Here is a 25,527-nt window from a genome sequence, read left to right as displayed (position 1 = left end):
ATCATTTTGTTTGGTTTCTGAGGAAAATGATTCAATAACTTGCTGCTAATACACAACATTTCATCATATTTCCTCATAACCCTCTTTTGTCTGACCATTTGATCCCATTTGAATTTGCAATAAAGGATCCACAGAGTTTGGTGACAATAATGACAGTAGATGTTTGTGTGAAAGTGCTGGAAGCAAATGAGTGTGTGATGTTCTTTCAGTGTTGCACTTTGTAGACGCTCCCTGAGCACTGGTCTCACAGCCAGCTGCACATAGAGACCAGTGTTGTTAGTCCAGGTCAGAAGATGACTTGTTGGAATGAAAATGAGCTTGTAGTTTGTCTGCTTTAATCATGTGACTGGAAAAAGGTGTTGGATTTCAAATATGTCCATTTCTTTCACACTTCACCTTTAAAAGTGAAGCCTTGTGGTTCCTGGAAGGAAAAACACGACTTTTTCAAGTCTCTGTCCTCTTTTTATGATAAATGTACGACTTTAATGTGAAACATTCAGAGTTTTTTCTCTTGTTGTGTTTGTTTGAAGCTGCTTCCTGTTGGCTTCAGCTGTTTGGAGTTTTCATTTTCTAAACTTCTACATTCTGAACCTTCTTCAGCTCTGAACAGATGATGAAACACTGAATGATTTCAAGCTCACACTTTGTCTAATAAACTTACATCTTTCATTCTTTATACAGATTGAGGAGCTGTGATTTGTCGAAGATCAGCTGTGATTATCTGGCAGCAGCACTGAAGTCCAACCCCTCCCATCTGAGAGAGCTGGTCCATTGGGGAAACAACCTAAAGGATCTAGATGTGAAGCAGCTGTCTGATATTTAGCAGAGTCCAGACTACAGACTGGAGACTCTGAGGTCAGTAGAGTGATGGAGTGAGTGGGTGGTGCTGTCAGCAGTATTGTACTAAACACAGTCAGTATGAAACAAAGATCCAGTGTTTCCTGTAAAGCTGCAGCTTCTCAGTGAAGCTGTGAGAGGAGAATGGTGACAGGCTTCAGGATTGGACACAAACACTTCCTGTTTCTGACCTTTATGGTCACCATAGTAACGGCTGACACGCTCTGATCAAACACTGTCAACAGCCAATCAGCTCTCTGAACAAAGCAGCACGCAGACCAATGACTGCATTCATTTCCAAGTTTAAAGCAGTGAAGAACACAGTCTGTAGGTGAGGAAGACTTTAGTGAGAGCAGATGTTTGGATGGAATTCCTCCAGTTAACAGCTGGAACATCTGGATTGTTGGGCTTGTTGTTGGGGTTCCTACAGAGCTCAGAGTGGACACACCAAGGTTCTTCTAATGAATGAAAGTCCAAACTCAAACTAGGAGGGAAAAACATTTTCATCAACTTCAATAAAAATCCAAAGATTAGAAAAAGTGAAGCAACAATGAGTCCTAGTACAGTCCCAGCACTGAAGTCCCTGCTGCTCTTTATACTGGATGTGCTGCATCACTGACTGACAGCTGATGAAGAGTCTCTGGAAACACTCGTTTATCTCCTCTGCTCTTCCTTCTTCTCTCTGCAGGTGGTGATGATGGTAAACAGGATGGTGTGTGTGCTGAGAGAGGAGCAGCTGTGTCCTGATGATCCAGAGAGGGTGAAGCAGCAGCAGCTTGTGTGTAGAGACGCTCTGACTGGGCCATGTTACTGGGAGGTGGAGAGGAGAGCTTCATCCAGCAGTGACTGACAGAGGAATGAAGTGCAGATGACTGTCAGTGCTGCAGAGTGAACTGCTCTGAGAACAGCTCCACTGTCAGACACAATGTAGAGTCCAGCATCATCCCTGTGTGTCCCTCTGGATCTGACAGAGGATCATCAGTGTATCTGGACTGCTCTGCTGCTGCTCTGTCCTTCTACAGTCTCTGCACAGTCTCTGTCTGACTCTGGCTTCAGACCCTCCTGGATCAAACTCACCTGGAAAGACTTTCAAACATCACTCAATAGATTTGAATACAGAATAGATTTGATATATACTGTAGATGTACTGTAGAGTTGCAGTTTGTCACTTGTAAATACAGTCTGTGAGCAGCTATGAGCTGAAAGATCTTTCTAGAAACACCAAATGTTTTCACTCTTCTGTTGCTTTTTCATATATTTCCACAACATTAATATTGATCCCACCTGTCTCACCTGTTTCATGCTTTTATACATAAGAACAGGACACGTGTGATCTGAGCGCTGCTGTGGTTGCTGTGCTGCACGTCTTCATTTAGATAACAGAGACATCTAGTGGTTCAGAGGGAGAACTGCAGGAGGTGGAGCTGTGTTTTAGCATGGAAAACTTTTTATCTTTTAGGCGCAGATACAAATATGACAAGTATCAGTGTGAGATACAAAAGGTCACATCAGTCAGCAGAGGGAACAGTGATCACACAGCAATGTAAGAATAGAACATAACAGTGAATCTGGACATGTGTACAGATGGAAGCAAACAAACAGGATGTAACACTACATTAAAGCCACAAATGGGAAGAAAACAAAGCCAAAGGAAAATATATTTGATCTCAGGAATCCAAATCAGATGCTTTAGAGCAGGGGTCGGCAACCCTGGAGGAGCAGAGACCCGAGGCGGCCGCCGGTCCGAGTGTCAGGTGAACTGAACTTCAGGTGAGAAGTTATGACCTGCAGTCTATCTGGGTCAGATATAAACCAAGTTTAGGTGGAGTTTATTTTCCTTGTGCTGACTTTTTACAGTCAGTTACAATAACTCGTACTGCGTACTAGCTAGCATGACGGAGTTTCTATACAGCTGGGTGGTGCTGTGATGTTACTGATAGTGAACTTTACAGTGGCTGCAAAAGTATTCGACCCCTTGAACTTTCCCACATTTTGTCACATTACAGCCACAAACATGAATCAATTTTATTGGAATTCCAGGTGAAAGACCAACACAAAGTGGTGAACACGTGAGAAGTGGAACGAAAATCATACATGATTCCAACATTTTTTACAAATAAATAACTGCAAAGTGGGGTGTGCGTAATTATTCTGTCATGGAAAAACACACTGCCATCAACTTCTGTTTTGTTTTTGTCAAAATCACTGTAATATAATCTCTGTACCTTTATATACATGTGACTTATATTAATGCTGCTGCCCTCTTGTGGCTAAAGTGTAATTATGTTATTGTTATTAGGGAAAACATTTGAGAGTAACATGCCAAATGAGTCAGCACTTTGGCTTTAGCTTAAGAAATCCTCATTTTTATGTCATCAGTTATAGTTGCATGTATTCATTATCATAATTTAACCTTTAATATTGATGTCTTAAATTTATTTTGAATAAATTTGCTATTTTATGGTATTTTATGGTTGTCTTAAATAAAGACATCACTAATGAATTAATTATTTCAGTAATTAATTTAAAAATGTTCATAATCAATTAAAGAAATATATTAATAATGAATTATCCATTAATTTCATTTAAAATGTTTCATTATTTGTTTATGTACAATTCAAATTAGTTAATTACATATTTAATCAATTATTGGTTTGTTTTCTATTTTAATTATTTTACTGACACATTTAATGAATTATTTAATGATGTATTTATTTCATTCACGTTGCTACTCCTGGCCCTGCATCGATGTTCATAAATACATTTTATTTGTCAGCTTCACCCATCAAAGTCAGGGGGCGGGGTTAATGCTGATCAAGTCAAAACCATTGCTTTGGTCTGGTGGGCGTTCTTTTAGTGGGCTTTTCTGTCACGGCCTGTGTGGCAGACTATGATGAGGGGAAGGAGGACCCAAATGCTGGACTCTGTGATGAGGTCAGTGCATTTATTTACAGTGATGCAAAATAATCCAAACAACAATAAATCCCCAGTGCGTTCCCGACTCTGACGTGTCCTCTTGCCAGTGTTAGTGTTCTTTGTCTCCTCAGTGTCTGAGCACCCCGTGCTCGCTGCCCTCTCGTCTCCACACTCCTCCTGGGGAATAACAAAGAGGCAGCCGTCAGCAGCACCACAATGCGGCAGACTAACCTTAACTAACTCGCCAAGAGACTAACGTGAAGTTACGCAATGATCCAGCATCGGAGAGAGCTCCACCACACTCCTAAGTAGCTCCTCTGACGAGGCTTGATCAGCTGCAGGTGTGAGTAATTCTCCTCCGCAGGTGTGGTCAGGCTCCTGACTGACACCCCCCCCCCACACACACACACGCACACACACACCTAGATATACAAACATGGAAACAGGAGACAGCAGCACCAACAACACACATGTCCATAACTTCTTACAGGCCCTGGGTCACCCAGACCCCGGTCCCATGACAATTTCTCAAAACTAAGTAGGCCCACACACCAGGGTTTGGACATGTGTGGACCCAGACTATACTTAAACTATTTTTTTGTGTGTCAACAAATACACTTTAATATATTCTAGACAAGAATGTAGTGGCATCATCTTTAAATATCTGCTCACTTTGTCAAAATGAACCTAATCATCTCTGATGAATTCAGTGATGTCTGCCAGCTCACCTTGCAAGTGGTCGAGTTTATACCGCCAACAACGCGGCACACAACTTGTAAACCCCCTGCTGACTATCACCTCTCGAGTTATTTATGTTAGTTTCAACTGTTCCTGCAAAAAGTGAGCACGTGTTACTGATAAAAAGTCTAAACTTTGAAAACAAAAAACAAAAACCTGTCTGATTCAGATCTGATGTTTGGGGGGTTTCAATAAGCAGTGTGACCCGTGTATATGCATCAGGGGTGGGTTTTGATTATCAATTTATCGATTAAAATCAATTCTCACTTGGATAACGTGATATCGATTCATTTAAATCCTGAATCGATTTTTTAATATAAATTTATTTTGCCTGAAACGCCAGAATCTCAGGTTAAACCTCCCAAAGTTTCAACAACCACCAAACAGCTAAAATGAGAGCAGGAACACGGATTCTGCACAAAGACGTAAACACAAAGCGCGGAGCCGCTGACGCATCAGAATCACTGAGATGTGACTTTCTCACCCGACGGCGCGGACACGAGCTGAAAGCCGACAGCTCGCAGCAGAGTGAAGCTGACCCCCACCCACTTGAAACGTAAAGGAAACAGGCGGAGCGGTTGGTGCTACGTTTGTGGAGATTTGTGCAGGTAAAAGTAGCGTTTGTGCTGCTATGGTTTTTGAGATATAAAACTTTATTTTATAGACTTGTTTATATACACTTGTTCAATAAAGTTCTGTTAAAAAAACTCTTATTGTATTTAATCAGCTAAATTTGTAATGAGTGTATTTTTTTAACTTCAATTTCTTTACTTCAATCACTTTTCGTTGATAAAACTACGATGCAAATGCTTGAGTATTTATTTTTTTGGAGTGGATTAAAAACTTTATTGAAAACTACATTTGAACATTTTACACTCCCATGAACACTTTTGAGAAACCAACAAGCTAGCAGTCTTTTGCATCAAATACACATTTTCTATTTGTCATAAAGTGTCTGAAGGATTCTTAGAACAGCTGTTACATCTGGTTTCTGAACAAGGTCAGCTTACATTTAAAATACTGCGCTTTTAGTTACTGAGTTAATACATGCTATAGCTAACTGTCTGGATCAAAGGGATTTTGTTTCAATGTTAAACATTTTCAAAAATACAACAATTGCAAATTTGCAAATCCAGGAAAAAGTTTCTAAAGCACTTTAAAAACATTTAGTACACTGGACTAAAGTGCTGTACAGTACATGTTAGTGGGTTAAACACTCAGACTCAATTTAATAAACTCACAAATTCAATAGCTCCATCTTAAAAACAATAAGTCCACAAAATATGAAAGTGTAGATTGGTGGAGAACTTGGGGGAGGGGTTGCTCCTGGCTGAATATATAGGGCAGAAATCATGTTTTGCTCCATTATAATCATAGTGTGGTTTTTTATTTAGATGCCTCGAAAGCCATCTGTAGACAAGGTTTCCCTTTTTGCAATTCTTTGCAATTCAAAAGAGGCCATAGTCCAAAATGGCAAAATAGCCCCTCCAGCTGCACCAGTCTGGAAAGAGCTGAGTCAGCAGCTAGAAGACATGATGTCAGCAAAGGCCCTGTACACCTTTGTGAAGCTAAATAGACACAACATCTGGTCAGCTTTGGAAATCAGTGATCAGGAAAGTAACATTGAAGGAGAGTTAGAGTCAGGTTGCATTTCTCCTGGACAAGAAAACCTTAGAGGACTGGGTTAAATTTATTCCTGAAAAGGTTGAATACAATGACAAGTTTTCTCCTTCTTAAAAAAGGGAATACACAATTTTGAAGCCTGGCACTTGGACTCATATCATCAACAATCTTATCTGGAAGAAGATCAAAAATACATGTACACTTGTGTTCTGAAGAGCAAAGGTCCATCCAACTGTCACCAATAATTATCTGGACATCAGAGGCGACTGTAAGGAGTGTCATGTGACAGACAGCCAGCAATCAATAGTCCAGTGGTGCTCCAGTGTTTCATGAGAAATACAGATCTCTCCCTGCACACTGGCCACTCCAAGTGGTTCATGTCTGGAAACCTGCGTGAACAGATGGCTAAAGAGCTGTGTGAGGGCAGAATGGAACCGGCTGTATGGAGCTCAGCGAAGGAAGCAGATCTGATGGATGTTGGAGATCCTGAGCCAAGCCACCTTCCAAATTTGGCCACTCTGCGAAAAGCCAAACAAGAGAGAAAAGACTTGGAATTAGGAGATAAGGACCCCATTGCATCCCTGCAATTGTTAAAATATAGTGTTCCTCACAGTGGTAGCATCGAGATATTGGCCTGGACAGGTTTTTCTGTCACTGCTGGAGTCAAACACAGATGCATGTTTACAAGACATTGTCAAAAAAATCTCCCCCAACTGTGTGTTTTGATGCAACCGGTTCAGTTGGGAAAAAACTGCTGAGTCCAAATCTGGCAAATTTGGCCATATCTTCCTTTATCAAGGTACTCTGACAGAAAACAATTGCCCCAGTGTCCCAGTGGTGCAAATGCTGTCAGAGAAACATGATTGTTTCTGTTTGTTTGACATGATTGTTTGATGCATTAAAATATGCTACAGCTTTTCCCCAGAACATAAGAATATAATGTTTAGATCCCCTGAGTATTCATTTGCACCACCAGCAGTTTAAAGCTTTTATGAAGCATCAACTGAAAGCATCCAACTGATATGCCAGTGGGACTAATATTCACTTTCTCCCTGAGATTATTCCTCATATAATAAGACTCACAAGTTACTTGCCCCTCTGGACAGGAATAATGGTCCCTCTCTTCCAAAGCACCAGCATCACAGCAAGTTCAGCCACTGTTGAAGCCGAGTTCAAAAACATAAAACACGGCCTTTTCAAACATGAAAACTTGCCTGTTCGAGTCGATCGCTTCATTGCTCGTCATCTTTCCTTCATCGAGGGAAATATGCGGATTTGTTCTGCCAAAGAAAAGATCAAAGATGAGGCAACAGTGGGATCACTGAAAGTCACAGATGCCAATTCTGGATCCATGACGACTCACAGTGCAGAAGACAAAATAAAAATGGATGCTCACCCGTTTGTGGGATCTGATGCTGCCACAAAAATTCCTCCGGCTGATGAAGATGCAGTTGAGAACTGGAGGGGCCTGGCTGTTCCACCCAAAAAGAGGAAGAGGACTTCCTCCCTCTCTCCATGTACCGAATGGCTCCATGCAGATGAATCTTTTGAGGCCAAAAGAGTGAAGGTGGGATTATTAAAAAATGGAAACCTCCATCAGCCTATTAGATTAGGGGAATCAACAATCTCTGTGCTCAATACCTGTGCATTTGATGCATTTTTTCAGTGCTTATGTTGTGCCTTCTGTGACAGCGTTTCCACGCAAACGACATGTCAAAGATCCATATTTAGAATAGATGAACCTGAATAACCCAGACACACTAATACAGCAACCTGAGGGTGACCTTTTTTCAAAACAATGCATGTTTAACATTTTGAGTCTGTCAGTGTGCATGTGTGTATCTGCTGGATTATAACATATACCCGGCCGTAAGCATATTAGGTGATGTGCATCTCTGTAATGAGAAGGGGTGTGGTCTAATGACATCAACACCCTATATCAGGTGTGCATAATTATTAGGCAACTTCCTTTCCTTTGGCAAAATGGGTCAAAAGAAGGACTTGACAGGCTCAGAAAAGTCAAAAATAGTGAGATATCTTGCAGAGGGATGCAGCAGTCTTAAAATTGCAAAGCTTCTGAAGCGTGATCATCGAACAATCAAGCGTTTCATTCAAAATAGTCAACAGGGTCGCAAGAAGCGTGTGGAAAAACCAAGGTGCAAAATAACTGCCCATGAACTGAGAAAAGTCAAGCGTGCAGCTGCCACGATGCCACTTGCCACCAGTTTGGCCATATTTCAGAGCTGCAACATCACTGGAGTGCCCAAAAGCACAAGGTGTGCAATACTCAGAGACATGGCCAAGGTAAGAAAGGCTGAAAGACGACCACCACTGAACAAGACACACAAGCTGAAACGTCAAGACTGGGCCAAGAAATATCTCAAGACTGATTTTTCTAAGGTTTTATGGACTGATGAAATGAGAGTGAGTCTTGATGGGCCAGATGGATGGGCCCACCTTTTCGGGTTGAGGATGGAGTCAAGCTCAACTCCCAGTCCTACTGCCAGTTTCTGGAAGACACCTTCTTCAAGCAGTGGTACAGGAAGAAGTCTGCATCCTTCAAGAAAAACATGATTTTCATGCAGGACAATGCTCCATCACACGCGTCCAAGTACTCCACAGCGTGGCTGGCAAGAAAGGGTATAAAAGAAGAAAAACTAATGACATGGCCTCCTTGTTCACCTGATCTGAACCCCATTGAGAACCTGTGGTCCATCATCAAATGTGAGATTTACAAGGAGGGAAAACAGTACACCTCTCTGAACAGTGTCTGGGAGGCTGTGGTTGCTGCTGCACGCAATGTTGATGGTGAACAGATCAAAACACTGACAGAATCCATGGATGGCAGGCTTTTGAGTGTCCTTGCAAAGAAAGGTGGCTATATTGGTCGCTGATTTTTTTTTGTTTTGTTTTTGAATGTCAGAAATGTATATTTGTGAATGTGGAGATGTTATATTGGTTTCACTGGTGAAAATAAATAATTGAAATGGGTATATATTTGTTTTTTGTTAAGTTGCCTAATAATTATGCACAGTAATAGTCACCTGCACACACAGATATCCCCCTAAAATAGCTAAAACTAAAAACAAACTAAAAACTACATCCAAAAACATTCAGCTTTGATATTAATGAGTTTTTTGGGTTCATTGAGAACATGGTTGTTGTTCAATAATAAAATTATTCCTCAAAAATACAACTTGCCTAATAATTCTGCACTCCCTGTACAGTAATTAAACTTGTGTATGTGTAAGTGCTGGCTAATGTTTTTGATACAACACAGTATGAATCAGGGGCGATTTTAGCCCATTTTGGGGGTGATGAAGCATTTTGGGGGAAGCACCCCCAAAATGCTTCAGCACCCCCAAAGATTTCTTACTTTTTTTGACAATATTTGCTGTTTGTGGGACACACTACTAAAAATATAAAAAGCATACAGTACGTAATTGAGATGGAACATTTTAACAACAAAAGTATAGATAACCCCTCCCCCCTCCCAAAATGGTTTGTTCCAGCTTGCCTCTCTCTCAGGTGCCCTTTGTGCCAGAGCGATGGGGTTTTTTGTTGTTTTTTTTATTAGTAAAATTAACATACAACCAAAATGCACCATATATTACACATTCAGAGAATAAACATTCCTTACATATTAGCAACTTTCATACATAGGAAAAAGAAAATATAAAGGCGGGCTCACATACATTAATAGATTATTAACTCACTAAATCAAACTCTAAATCAAAAGCAGCCTTTTTCTTTTTAACTAAAGTCAAAGATTTAACCAACAGGTTTAATTCGTTTTTCCAGTAAGCTAGTGTTGGTTTGGTCTTAAAAAAACGACATTTATGTATAAATTGCTTGCACAAGATTAGCCAGAGCGATGGTGTCTGAGACGCAGCGGAGCGGAGGTGGAAGCGCCTGCCTTAAAACAGGACATATTAGCTGCATTTAACCTTCAGTCTTTATATAGTTAGGTAGGAGTCAGGCCATGTTTCCTTTTAGCTGAAAAACATTACACCAGGTAACCTGCTGTGTTGAAAACATGTTTTCCGACGATGTTTGCTACCCTACAATCCGTCCTGCTCTGTAGTAAATTCAGCGACATTTGACCGTCCTGTTGCTCCCATTGAAATGTATACAGCCTATTTAAAGTCTAAAACTTAACATTGTCCATAGCTTCTGTTGTTACCACTGTCCTGTTTGAAATGGAATGAGAGAAGCTGGTTATTTTGCGATATGTGCTGATATTAAACCCAAAGTACTCACTAGCTAACTGACTGGATGCCCATTAACCTTATAACTCCTGTTGTGTGTGTGTGTGTGTGTGTGTGTGTGTGTGTGTGTGTGTGTGTGCAGAGAGACAGCCAGGTTCATATAAGATCAGATCAAATGATCCATCAATAAAGGATAATGTTGGATCAGTGTTTCAATATTTATATCTTTTATTAGATGTACATGTGGTTTGGTTATTTGCCTTTTGGTTGAAAGTACACTGAGAGAGGACTTTTTTTATTAGTGATCTTAATAGTATTTTTTTAACCTCCTAGGACCTGCCGTCCACATATGTGGACATCACATTTTGGGTTATTTAGACCAAAATACTGAATTTTGCTTTACAAGGGCCTGATACCCACTTACGGGGACATTATCCTGCTACTGTTCTATCAAAATTTTAAATGAATATCCTCATATGTGGCTCTTATTTTTCTTAAAATCAAAAATAAGGTAAAAAAAAAAAAAATCTGGTAATTCTTTGTTTTTACATTCATCAGGCCCCAATGTGACCAAATATCAAAGAGAAATTAAAATTGCATGCTGTGGAAGAGTTCGGGTCTTAGGAGGTGTCAAGGGATTTCAGGATTTTGGGATTTTTATTATGTTATGCTTAAAAGTACATTTCATTATCTAAATGTGTTTGCTCTTTCAGTATTCAGCTTAAATGGGGAAGTTACACTCTGTGCAGACTCAACAGGAAGCCTGCACGCAGCACAGTTCTATTTTATCTCTTCCTGTACGTGCTATGAATAAAGCTATGAATAAAGGCTTCTTTTATTGCAGGGTGCGAGTCTCCGTGAGTCTCACCCGTGTACACGTTAACCTGTCTGAGCGTTTTTATTCTGACCTGAGTTGCAATACAGGAAAACTCCTGACAGGAGGTTAATCTAATTGAATAAAATCTATTTGTGTATGATTGTCAGTCCAAAGAGGGAGAGAGGAAAGAGGGGAAAGTACAAGTTCAGGAAGAACCAGGTAAGAAAACAGGCAGGAAATACTAACAGGCACAACACAAACTGTTAAACTGGCAAAGAAAAAAAACAACTAATTTTACTCGTACAATCTGGAAGTTGTGTTGTCCCTATATTAAAGCTGCTGTACAGAGTCTGCAAAACAAACTGGGTTGTCGGCCCTGGCACTGCATTACCATACTGAGCTTCAGTCAGAGGAAGTCACGGTTGCCAAAAACTTTTTGGCCATGGGTCAAAGCAGACTCCAGCACCTGGCTGTGATGTCAGCTGAGAAAGAGATGCTTGAGAGACTTAGGTTAGGATATCTTCTTTTTATTCCCTTTTTTAAATTCCTTTTTTTTAAATTCCAATCCATTCTTCTTTGGCAGTAGTAGTCTTTTGCAGCATTGAAATAACCTTTATCAGATTTGATGGAAAGCAAAACACTTTTCAAAAATCCCCACAAATGTGGGATTAAATTGTGTTAAAATGTTCAAAACAGTGATGTCATGTTTTGTGACGAGGACCCAGGCACAGAGAGACTTGATGCATTTAAGAATCTTATGATTTAATAAAGAAATTTGCCGACTTACACAGAGATGGTAAAATTATGATGACTGATAATGGAGATGAAGACAACAGACGATGAGGACAGGGAGGAACAGGGGGAACTGGAGACAACTGGAGACATTTAAGGATGCAGGGACTGACAGAGACGGGAAGAAGTCTCATCGTGACGAGTAAAGTTTACCTTGCCTGGATGGGCAGCTCTCTGGGTGCTCAGCACCCCCAAAGCTCTCATCCTAGAATCGCCCCTGGTATGAATGTTTGATCATTTTTTACATGGAGGAAAGTAAATGTGCTTTATGTGTATGAAATATGAATCTCCAAAAATCTCCCAAAGAATAAACTGTAAACTGTAAAATAAACTGTTTTCTGCAGCACAGGGCTCGTGCATTAACTGGTTATGAGCAGAATAGAAACATTGAATTTATTACAGTGATATAGAAGAAATGCACATAAAACCGAAGACTTGTCTTCGGTTAAAAATAAAGACATTTATTGTTAGCTGAAGGTGAAAATGATTTTGTTATTCAGGTACATTTGTGCCATTATAAAGCATAAAAACTTAAGAAAACTTGATGGTGGAGAGAAAAGGAAGCCAATTTTTTCCTGCTCTTCCATCAGCTGTTGAACCAGAAAGCCAACCATACAAGCAGCATGCAGATACAGATTATGAAGTAAATATCATGTTGCTGTGCGTCAGACTGGCAGCCCGTCCTGGATGTACCCCACCTCTCACACGATGACAGCTGGGAGAGGCTCCAGCCTCCCGGCGACCCTGAATTGAATAAGCAGAAGAAAATGGATGGATATAATATTGGAGCGTATACAATGAACTTGGAACAGAGCGCTCTGGCTCTTGCTGCTGTGGCATTCTGGGATATGACTATCAGATAATCAGCGAAAAGTAAACACAAAGCAATTTCCACAACCTCATCTCCAGCTAGAGGAGTTTTCAGCCTCTGACAAGGACAAGGACTTTTATTTTTGGTCACTGGAAATGACAACTAAAAACAACAACTGCCAATAAAAGTAAATGATTCACAGCAAAATGTCATCAGATGGCAGCATGAGCTGATTATTATGGACCAAAATGCTGATTAGTGGTAAACACTGGAACAAACAGGTGCTTGGATTTAAAGGGAAACTGGAAGCAGGAAGTTACAGAGCTCAGGGTTCACATAGTTATGAGGATGATCCGACCATCAACAGGGGTAAACAGAGACAATATATGCACAGGTGGGCCTGCAGCTGGAGAGAGCAGACAAAATGAGACAGGGGGCGTAAACTTAACATTAAACAAAAAACATTTTTATATCTTTTCCCAGGATCTGCAGCTATGGGAAATCAATTTCTCATAAATAATACATTTGAGTCATGGCCCTTTTATACTCTGTTAAGGTTCAAAAATATTGAGAGAGGGATCTAAAAATAACCACAGATCCAGCCGGGTGGTGCAATTAGACGGCATTTTAATGAACACATGTGTGAGTTCAACAACCCAATCAGTATTGAACTGTCTTACCAAAAGTCAAAACAAAGACTTTATAGAGGTGAGAATTGTACCGCCCCCTCTTCTGTTGCTAGGCAGATTTAAACAAAGCATACGTCAGCCTAAACCACAAATGTTCTGTCAACAACCTTTAACATAGTTTTAAAAGAACATAGTCTTCGGGTCGGTGCTTCCCCTCAGCTCGTCTTCGCTGTCGCTCCATGAGCGCCTCCTTATCTCCCCGAACATCAGTACGCTTCCTGTAAGCGTCTGACAGTACGCCAGCCCAATTCTGCACTTGCAGCAAAAAACACATCTTAACTTTTTACCTACTAAAGTGAATCTACTATGGTGTGTATGTGTGTGCGTGAGTGTGTGTGTGTGCTATGTATGTGTCATGACCCCTCCTGCACCCCAGCTTCACCTCACACCTCTATCATAGTCAGACATAAGGCCTGAGCTTTTACCCAGCTACACTATGAGTGACTCCTAGACTAAAGGTCACACTCGAATAATACTCAAACCATGAAGGAAACTTACTTAAAATGAACCTAAATGAACCTTAAAACTTACATAAAAGGATATAAGTGATAAATGATACAAACTTAAATCTTAGCTCTAAAGGATATAAGGATATAAGAATATAAGGATATAACTCCAGGCATATGTCATGTAAGCAGGTGTATTGCAATTCCTTTCAGAGCTCCTGTTCTTCTCACCTTGTATTGGCTGATCATTAACGCCCGCCAAGAGTTTCTGACCTTCACTTGACCAGGAGCCACAGCTCTTTAATATGCTCAAATGCAATCATGTATAAAAGATTAAAATCATTTTCATAACACAGGTTTTCCTTCTCAGATCTGCCAATATGTTTGCTCCTCCTAATATAGTCTAAAAGCAACCCTAAGCAAAACAATTTGAACTTTCCCCTATCAGTGATCCCTCTAACTAAGTGTGTGTGTGGTTACGTGTATGTCCGAACCAAAACTATGTATGTGTACTCTACTGAATACAGTTTCCTGTCCCACTCATAGTACTTGCATTCAGAGTCTGCTTTCAGTTTCACTTCTGCGAAAGCCTGCAACTTCAAACACATGTAACTTCCTGTCCCTGCAGTCTACACAGAAACATTTAAGATTATCGAAGCATTAGAAAAGCATTTAAAATTATAGATTCAACTCAACAATTTAAAATGGTTCTAACTGGACCTGTAATAAAGACTGATATAATACCAATATATTTGAACATCTGAATGCACCTGGGAAAGCAACATCACTATTAACATGAAACGGTAATGATGATTATCAAAATAGCAGCAAATAATAGCAGTAAAATATTTCTATTCTTCACACTCCCACTCTCGACCTCTGGACCACCAGAGGTCGCAATACATTATGTTGGGTCACTCCTTGGCCCATTCAGCTGCTTCCCTGTCCACCCCTGACGTCATAAACTTTAGGATCACTTCTCCCACTCTAACCCTCTCTTGTTCTCTTCATTCAAACCTGATTCAAGCTAATATTACTCAAAACATGAACCTAATTTTGTATTTGGTTTTTGACTTATATTTTTATATCTCATTCAACCGTACTCAGCATTTGTAAAACTCTTAAAAGTACTGCTTGCACGTCTCTGCAGGCTTCCTGTTGGTTCCTTATCTGATCACCAACATCCTATACACAAAACTGTCGCTGCTGCAGGTGCCTCTCATCTAAAGTCACCTATTACAAGAAAATGTATCAAGAAAATCATTATACCTGCTTATTCTACTAAAAGGATAAAAAACACAACCACTTTAATCACTACGTGTAAGCACATTATCAATAGCTCCTAAATAAATTTCATCATAGCTAAAAGCTCCCTAGGAACAACTTCTGTGTATATCATTTTATTTCATTTTGCTGCTCTTAATGTAATGATACATTCTAATTTATACTTTATCAGACTTAAGCAAACTATATAAGCTTTCTCCCTTTGCTTCTGTTCTAAACAAAAACTTGGTCACTTCAACAAGCATTTGTTATTCTGTAACTGCATATTATATAAGAGGACTAATTTAGAGCTGCATGTGTTATCTCAATATTTTACATGTCACCCCATTTAGTTACAAGCAAACTCCTATTCAGTTAGAAGCTAAATGCACTTTTGAGGCCTTTGGCCTGGAATCAATACTGTCCTGTGTCTTGATGAGCTCTATATGTCTGTAAGCGTGCGCAGCCTTCAATGCTCAGGTCATCTTGCACAATAAATTGCTTGGACATCGCGCCAAACAAAGCTTCTGACCTTCAGTTATTGACTTGAGCAACATTTCTTTAATAAGCACAAAATGCAATGTGTATGAAATCATTCCTGTGTATGTAATCTTCAATACTATTCATTTGGGTCAGTAACACTTCTAACATCCTCATCAAAAGCTCTCCTCTACCCTAGGAATAAATCTATTTACTATCTGTTTCTAAAGCCTACAATATAACAGCTTATCCTAAAAATCAAAAGAAATCACACATTTTCTACTCAAAGGCTTCACTAATCTTCCCCAAAGCATATCCTTTATTCCCACAGTTTCCCTTTAAGTTTTATATGCAGCAGCGTATGAACACCAGCATTTTATCTTCTAAACAGGATTCAGTTCATTTTAATCCTTTCTTTAGAATTAACAATCTCTGCCCCAGTTTTACCATATCTAAATTCTCAAACAACCCCAATAGGTATAAAATCATACTAAAACCCATTTTAAATTAAACAAATTAAATCTTAAATCCCTCTCTTTTTTGACACATCTCATGTGGCAAAAAACTCAACATGCTTCACCCAAGCTTAGAAAATTAAAAGGAAAAAAGGTTAGTCATATCATTTCTCCAAACACTTCAGCCATCTTCCTCTCCGGTATTTTGCTCCAGCCCTGAAAACCTGTGTTTAAGGAACAAAATTAATTTAATCATCCTGTCAAATCTTCTCAAACTCGTTGCTCCATCGAACTCTGGATCCTTGGAATTTCCTGAAAACAAAACCTGTAGTTTACATTTCATACTCAACTCTCCCTTTTCGATCCCGTCTATGTCATAACAAAAATAAACTTAAACAGAACAGTTATTAATCATGTGTTACCTCAGTTAATGGTAACTTGAATTTCATTAAACAATGTTTCCCTTTTGGCATTTAGCATTCTCCCAACAATATAATGTAATCCCATAACCTAACCCCAGTAAAAAAGAAATCTTCTCAAAACAAACATCACTATCCCAAAATCAGCATCCCCAGATTTAAGTCTCCCACTTGTCCTGCTTATGGCAAAAGCAAAACAACGCATCCCCTTTCTTTTCCTCACCTGGTAAATTTGTCCACATTTATTCATCCCCACCTTAGTCCAGTCACTCACATTCACTCACATTCACTCACACATGATATTTTTTGCTGATCTGCAGCCCTCTGCGCACATCATCAGATGCTCCACATCAGCAAAATGAGCTCAATCATTTGTTTTATTTCATTTTCCTTTTTAGGAAAATAGTTCTCTATACTTTTGACTGGATTGACTCGATACAATCCGTTTTTAGACAGAGACTCGCCGCCAATCAGTCTCTGATTGTAATCAATTATAATCTGTAAAGCCCACCTGATTTTCGTACTTGTTAATTTTGTCAGCGCCGTCCGTTCACTCTCTTCCAGGCCTGCTTAGAACAAAAATGAAAAAGAGAGCTGATTATTAGCTCATCAAAGTACAAAACAAAATCACCTGACAGGTTTTTCCTAAGTGCACTGTTACAAAAACTATGGGCCCTTTTAGACATGTCCATGTTTATCAAAACTCCCTCTATTAAAATGAAAAACAACAGCCCCAAAAAATCTTAAACCATCTTAAATTTCACCCTTTCAACGCACTGAACACCTCGTCAAAAGATCAAAGACCGTTTGCACAATGTCACCCTTCCTTACTCTCCCATGTTTTCATTCAGCATCAAATATAAACCGATTTCAACAATGTACCATCACTAAATTATAAATTTCCTGTCCAAATCTGCACCTCTGAACAGACCTGACCACCGTAATCAAATATCCTGATACTTTACCATTATATATTTCGCCAAATAATCTTCAACAGCCACCGCTCTCTCTTGAACTGAAAGCCTCCGAGACACACGCACACAGGAAGTGTCTTTGTCACTCACTCACTCCAGCTAATTTGCATAGACTCACAGCTCAACAGCCAACTTGATAAGAGAAAAACATGTTTAAACCTTATCACATTATTGAATTATTTTCATTTTCTTTCTATACTAATCACTTGCTTTGATCACCCAGTGCGAGAGCACTCCTAAGTCACTCTTATAAAAACTGCTTTAAGTCTATTTTATTAACCATTCACACCATTCTCTCACTCATACAAGCAGCAAGCTGATCTTCCTTGCATATGTTTGTGTTCTTAGCCAGGTTTTCAATCAGTGTCTCTATGCATTACTTCATGAGCTTGTCTTTGTAAAGTCAGCGCATTTTCTGTTTGTATGTGTGATTTTTATAAATGTTTCTTTGTGATCTTTGTGATCTTGTAAATGTTTCTTTTGCAGTGTTTCAAACTCCTTTTGACAGGGTGTGTTTTCTCTCTTTGGCTCATCACTGGTCATTGTTAATGACATTTCCCCTTCGTCTGTGCCCAGTGGCCTTACCTGTTAAATCCCGTCTCCTCCAGTGACTCCAAGGTCACTCCGGGACTTAGGTTCAAGCAATCGTGACTGCGCCTTGCCTTAGGTTGTCCCAGGGTTTCGAGGTGGGATCTTACCCGTCATGGGCTGTCCAGCCTTCCATGCCCGCCTACTACAGGGGCCAACTGGGCAAGGGTGTTATCAGGTCTAGGGGACACACTGGTTCTGGAAATTAAAGGAGTGTAAACTGCTTTCTTTATTTCATGTGTGTATTAACTTTCCAACAATAATTTCACATGTAACAATTCGTGTACGTGCGTTTTCAATTCATTGATGTAATTGTTAGTTCATGTATTTATTTCTCTCGGTCTGTCTCTTTTCTAAAACCTGTAATTAATATAATTTTATTACTTTATTACTTTTTCTTAAAACATGCATTCGCTTCATCTTCTTAGAATTTAACTCGTCTGTCTATTTCTCTGGGTGCTCCCCTGACATCATCAATCACTCACACAGCAGCACAGTATTTCCTGTTTCTCTTTCCTGTTTCTACAGATTAATCAAACACTTGTTTTTTCATATTTACAATCTACAAACCCTCTTTAGTTTTACTAAGTCTTGGTCTAAAAACAATACACCCTCATTTCACTCACACACATTTAAACAGAGCTCTTTCACACATCCAAACAATTAACCAAGTGTATATACTTATGTGTTTTTTGAACTGAGAGAAAAGAAACTCAACCTCTCATACCATCACTCATGCATTTTTTGAATTAAAAGCACTTTCAAACTTTAGAACATCATACTTTACATCACAAAAGAAATATATTTCACACTCCTTTCTTTCATACACACTTTTAAAGGTTCTAACCTCTTACAGACGCCATGAATCGTCTCACACACTGCCTTTTCTCTCAAACTTCCATTTTCCACTCACTCAGACAGATCACACAGAGTCACTCAAATCAAATACTAACAGCATTCACTCGGTTGAAATCACACCAAATACACTTTCATACGAGTATTTTGAGCATGCCTTCCATAATCAGAAAGAGCAAGTAAAGAAAAAACTGAAACCTCTCATCATCCTCACGGCTTCTCACCACACACATAACTGAAAAATAAAACACACCACCATTTATTGCTCAACATATATACATCTATCAAAATTCAGTCAATTACTATACATCCACAGTGATATATTCAAACTGTATTTATACTCTCGAAACTGAAACCACCCTCTCTGCGCGTCACCGCTGCTCATTTGCATTTACACACACCATCAGTGCACATCCAGCTGTGCATTGCTGACACAGAGACTAATCTTACTCATAGATCTCATATTTTATATTACAGACGTCTTATTATTTACAACTGCACAGATTTCTTAGGCCTTTAAAACCTATATAATTTTGATAAATTTACCATAACGGCTCCAACCGATAAGTCCCTGACTTTTTGTGCTCAATTCACCGGACCAGCTCCAACCGTTCCGTCCAGATTTCTAGTCCTAAATTAATTTAAAAGCGTGAACCAACCCAAACTCTGCCTGAAGCTCTATTTTTGGGCATTTCACATCCCAGGCTTCCCCGAAGTTTTAAGTTAAAGTTACATGCCCGAAGTCCAACTTCTGCTGGCCAAAAAAGCGCAAGTACCGTTTCAAACGGTCAAGTGGTCCAACCACTGGCTTTTCTCAGGATGCCCTGTACCCCACGGTCAAGCCAAACCGAGCTAAGCCTATTCGCCGATAGGTCAACGATGTGCGTCCACATCGAGGAGGGATCGCAACGTCCGGGCTATGCGCTTCTTAACAGACGCCGCTGTCGTTCTAGAAAAATTTAGAATAATTTGAACTAACCCTCTACACTCCCAAACAGGAGTAAGAATCAGGCAGACCTATCCTTGTGGACATAGGGGCTCCAACCCACAAAATGACCATCACAAAATAGAGTCCATAACCAATAGGGCTCCAACCCACAAAATGACCAAATTCCCTACCACACTAAATTAGCAGCTCCAACTGCTTTAATTCTCTCAACGGCTCCAACCGCTTTTAACTTTCTCAGTACTGTACTTTATTACTTTCATTATCACCAAAAACAGACATTCACCAGTAATTTTCAGTGAGTAGACTTCAATTTTGTCATATCCAATCTAGCACATTTTGGAAAATTCAACAGGTATGTGCCTTACCTTTGTTTAAGCCGGCTTGTCTCTCACTTCAGACCACTGACTCGTATCTGCCCATCCAATCACCACGGACCCTGGATCTCTCCATCTACCCCAAAATTCCCTCTCTCTCACCGGAACGAGCCCCCAAATGTTAAGGTTCAAAAATATTGAGAGAGGGATCTAAAAATAACCACAGATCCAGCCGGGTGGTGCAATTAGACGGCATTTTAATGAACACATGTGTGAGTTCAACAACCCAATCAGTATTGAACTGTCTTACCAAAAGTCAAAACAAAGACTTTATAGAGGTGAGAATTGTACCGCCCCCTCTTCTGTTGCTAGGCAGATTTAAACAAAGCATACGTCAGCCTAAACCACAAATGTTCTGTCAACAACCTTTAACATAGTTTTAAAAGAACATAGTCTTCGGGTCGGTGCTTCCCCTCAGCTCGTCTTCGCTGTCGCTCCATGAGCGCCTCCTTATCTCCCCGAACATCAGTACGCTTCCTGTAAGCGTCTGACAGTACGCCAGCCCAATTCTGCACTTGCAGCAAAAAACACATCTTAACTTTTTACCTACTAAAGTGAATCTACTATGGTGTGTATGTGTGTGCGTGAGTGTGTGTGTGTGCTATGTATGTGTCATGACCCCTCCTGCACCCCAGCTTCACCTCACACCTCTATCATAGTCAGACATAAGGCCTGAGCTTTTACCCAGCTACACTATGAGTGACTCCTAGACTAAAGGTCACACTCGAATAATACTCAAACCATGAAGGAAACTTACTTAAAATGAACCTAAATGAACCTTAAAACTTACATAAAAGGATATAAGTGATAAATGATACAAACTTAAATCTTAGCTCTAAAGGATATAAGGATATAAGAATATAAGGATATAACTCCAGGCATATGTCATGTAAGCAGGTGTATTGCAATTCCTTTCAGAGCTCCTGTTCTTCTCACCTTGTATTGGCTGATCATTAACGCCCGCCAAGAGTTTCTGACCTTCACTTGACCAGGAGCCACAGCTCTTTAATATGCTCAAATGCAATCATGTATAAAAGATTAAAATCATTTTCATAACACAGGTTTTCCTTCTCAGATCTGCCAATATGTTTGCTCCTCCTAATATAGTCTAAAAGCAACCCTAAGCAAAACAATTTGAACTTTCCCCTATCAGTGATCCCTCTAAGTGTGTGTGTGTGGTTACGTGTATGTCCGAACCAAAACTATGTATGTGTACTCTACTGAATACAGTTTCCTGTCCCACTCACAGTACTTGCATTCAGAGTCTGCTTTCAGTTTCACTTCTGCGAAAGCCTGCAACTTCAAACACATGTAACTTCCTGTCCCTGCAGTCTACACAGAAACATTTAAGATTATCGAAGCATTAGAAAAGCATTTAAAATTATAGATTCAACTCAACAATTTAAAATGGTTCTAACTGGACCTGTAATAAAGACTGATATAATACCAATATATTTGAACATCTGAATGCACCTGGGAAAGCAACATCACTATTAACATGAAACGGTAATGATGATTATCAAAATAGCAGCAAATAATAGCAGTAAAATATTTCTATTCTTCACAACTCTTTGTTTTCAGCTCTGCAAGTTATTTCCCCCATTTCTGATATTCTATTTGAAGGCTTCTTTCCACTTTCCACTTCCTGATTATGAGCTTCAGTTCTGGTGTTTAAGCATTTGAAAGGCACTGGTCTGTTTCCTGCTTTAACTCACCAAACTGCTTGTTGCCTCCTGTAACTCAGACTAAAAATCCAAACAGCTCAGACAGTAAAAATGTAGTTTGCCTTTGTGTCACCGTGCCACTATATTCATTTCTGCATCAACATTTAAAAACATAACATTTTAAATGTAAAATCAGAGGCTTAAAATTTTAACAACATGGTCATTTGAACAGTTCTGTGCAAAAGGTGATTCCCAACATGGGACTAACTGAAAACTCCAAAAATCCCAGCACAGTGTGCGTCCTTGTCCACCTTTGCAGGACTAAAGAAGATGAACAATTTCTAAAAGTCATGTCCTTAAGAAATAAGAAAACATCCAGCAAAGACCTGGCACGGGACCAGAGAGATGCAGCTGCCCCATCAGCTGATCCATCCACTCTTTACTGAATGATCATCAGAAAAGGATTCAGTGATCCCACTGAATCCTTTTCCTAGAGATGGCTGGCCGTTCTCTAGGAATGGAAACAGAAAAGAAAGTCTGGAGATGCCAAATTACACAAGAACAGAACGTCAAACAAGGGAAAATGCAACTTATGTGGAGTAATGAATCCAACTGTGGAATTTGGGGTGCAAATAATCATCAATATGCGTCATCCAACAGTATTTCCATCTCTTTTTGCACATTGCGTAGGGGCGTGGTCTGCAGTGCCGCTGCAGGGGAGGCGGACGCACCTGAGCGGCATGCGCAATTACGCCTCGCCGGTGGGCTTAAGGTCTGTGGTGGGTTCTGCTGTAGTTATTGTTGTTGGTGCGTGTGTGTGTGTGTGTGTGTGTGTGTGTGTGTGGGGTGGGGGGTGGGGTTGGGGGGGGTTGCAAAGCTGCAGCCAGTGTGTGAAAACGGCAACCGCAATAATAAAGAATGCTGGAAAGCATGAATGTGTGGATGTGTCCTGTCGTGGGTCTGTTACACGCATGTCAGTAAATCACTGCACCCATAGGAAACTCTAAATTGGCTGTCTCAAGCGCCTTAGTCTAATGTTGGTGTTTAAAGACTTCTGGTAGGAAACAGGTGGTGTTGTCTGAATTTGCTGCCAAAAGTCTGAGAGCAAAATAAAAGCGCAGCTTCACGGAGATGTCCCGACACCTGCTGGTGACACTGCACATTTATTATTACCAACACTTTTATATTCAAAACGATGAGCATTAACTGTGATGCTAAATGTGAACAAGAGCATATCAGATGGGCCCAGTTTCCAAAGCAACAACACAGATATACTGCGCAGTAAAGGTCAAATGTAGCCTTGTAATTCTAATTCATGAGTACATTTATGTTAGGAGACATAACAACATGCACACAAAGGCAACAATAAATGATTCCCTGAAGCAACATTGACAGAGCTGACATGTTTATTGGGGCTGATGTAGCTGCGCAGCTGGAAAAGCCCAGCCTGAGCTCTTCTTCTCCCTTCACGTTATATTCAGTCTGTGAAACAAGCTTCACAGTAATGCTGATGTTCTCTTTTAGCATGTATAGCATGTGTGTGTGTTGCAGAAATGACACATATTAAAATTCAATATGGCAATATCAATATCTTTTTAACCAGAAATGACCCAAACGCACAACTTATTTTATTTAACTTGTTTTATTGTTTTTTGATAGTTTTCATTGCTGGTTACAGCGGGTGTTTCAAAATGCTGTTTATCTTACATAAAAACATACATTACATTTCATGTTTCCATGCACTATATCCTCCATAAGTGGCCAAAGTTTAAGATTTCTTTGGCCTGAAAACATTTCACCCTGTCTTAAAACAACAGATAGATGTAATATCTACTGTGTATTGTGTATGCAAACCCCCGCCCCACTAATTCCCTTAAGTAATGCAAAAAAGGACCTTGGTGTCCTTTACAGCTGTGATCCTGCGTCCATTAATAATTTATATGTCAGCTCAAAATTTCAGGAGGAAAAACCAAAGATCACTCAGTACCAGCCCCGGTTCTTTGTCTGAGCTGTATTTTGTTACTACAACAGCTCTCTACAATAGGTGTTGAATATATACAATATTTACCTTTGGATTTTGGTATCTTTCACCACTCCTGGAATGAAATCTGACTGCTCAGAGTGTTTCTTTATACCAAATGCAAAGAACGTCAGAGAATCTCGTTCAGGTGGTTTCATATTGTTTGTGTGGAGATAAGAAGAGATTTCATACAAAATAATTCCTGTGGAAATCCAGATTTTTCTGCTTTATCGCATCCCTTTCTGCCTAGTTTAAGTCTCTGAGTCAATATCGCAGTAGACTGTGTAGTGTCGATGTAATCTCTGTGTGTATCTGTGTGTGTGTGTCTGTGTGTGGTTAACTGTGGGAGTTGTAGTCCTGTCAGACAAGAGAAAAGCCCCGATTACTTTGTAGATAAAACCTGATCCAGGGGGCGAGAACGATAGAGAGATGGCCAAAGACAGGGGAGAGAAATAACCCTCTAATCCCTGCTGCCTGCCAATGGAAGCCCATCACACGCTCACTTTGATCATCATAATGATCGTCATTGGTTGTAAGTGCTGCACAAGCGTTATAATTTCTTTATTGATCCTGCTGCCGGGAATTCCCTCAAAGCCGAAACACAATTCGTAGACTCGAGAGCTTGAAGAGAAGGCAACCGGGTTTCTTTTTGGTTTGTGAAGATGTTTCCTCTCATGCAAAAACCTTCTTCGGTTTGAAAACATCCCACAGAGGGTCCCAGGTTTTTAACCCTTCGAGGTGGTATTCCTGATTGTCATTGGCCCAGTATTGATCACGTGAGTGTGAAACCAGTGTAAGATATCGCCATCATCGTGTGAACTATTGAGAGTGGGTGTTTAAACGCCTGGGAAGGGATCTCAAGACTGCATTGTAGATGGCTGATAACTGGTGTCGTAAACCTCAACCTCTGTTCAACGTCGGTCATTCCCAGTGGATTCCCAGCTGTTGAGGTGGCTCTCCTGTGTTGTGGGCTGATTGGTTTTTCCTGGGTAAAAGCTCCAAGCACTCATCACTGCACTGCATAACATACATGTTGGTCTTTAGTTTGTGTTTGGGTGTTTTGTCCTTGGGATGAACGAGTTTCTGCCCGAGGTGCAAAAACTCAAGGAAGCTGTGAGTAACTTTACTCTGGGAGCTCTGGTCAAGGCTTTCACTCCTCATCCTGATCTGAAGTCCTACCTTAATGAATGCTTTCATGTCCTTCTTGGAACCCAGTCTGCCAAACTCCCCCCCTGTTTTATCAGGGTTGATGTTGCGCTCTGCATCAAGATGATATGCCAGTGGGACTGCCTGAAGATGAAAACACACCGTGTTAAAGATTTCTTTGTCAGGTCATTAGCAAAACTTCTTCAGTCACAATGTTTGGACCATGCAAAACAGCTCCTACGTGCTATCACTGTTGTGGCCCTCAGTGAGGCAGAGGGTGATGACAGTTCTGGAGCCCCCCTTCCTTCAGAAAGGTGCAAGAAATACCTGAAAGGACAAGTTGCTCAAGACTCCATCATCATTCCAGATGAACAGACAGAGGAAAGTGAGAGAGTTGATTCAGTGGATGAGATCCAGACTGACCTACGACACTGGGTAACAGAAATATGTGAGGAGAGCAGGT

At 40.1% G+C, this 25,527-nt stretch overlaps 1 long non-coding RNA gene across 1 annotated transcript; it reads right to left on the bottom strand.

Annotated features, from left to right (window-relative positions):
• Positions 1-3,144: 3,144 nt before the first annotated feature.
• LOC112842762 (uncharacterized) lies at positions 3,145-25,363 on the bottom strand. The gene is made up of 2 exons (XR_003214780.1): positions 25,098-25,363; positions 3,145-4,135 (listed from the first exon to the last, which is right to left on the bottom strand). It is a non-coding gene; the product is annotated as an uncharacterized LOC112842762 (long non-coding RNA).
• Between the last annotated feature and the right edge of the window lie 164 nt (positions 25,364-25,527).

The sequence above is a fragment of the Oreochromis niloticus genome, linkage group LG3 (assembly GCF_001858045.2).
Source record: "Oreochromis niloticus isolate F11D_XX linkage group LG3, O_niloticus_UMD_NMBU, whole genome shotgun sequence".
Classification (NCBI taxonomy): Eukaryota; Metazoa; Chordata; class Actinopteri; order Cichliformes; family Cichlidae; genus Oreochromis; species Oreochromis niloticus.
Note: the sequence above shows the minus strand (reverse complement) of the source record. Positions and strands in the feature narration are given on the sequence as shown.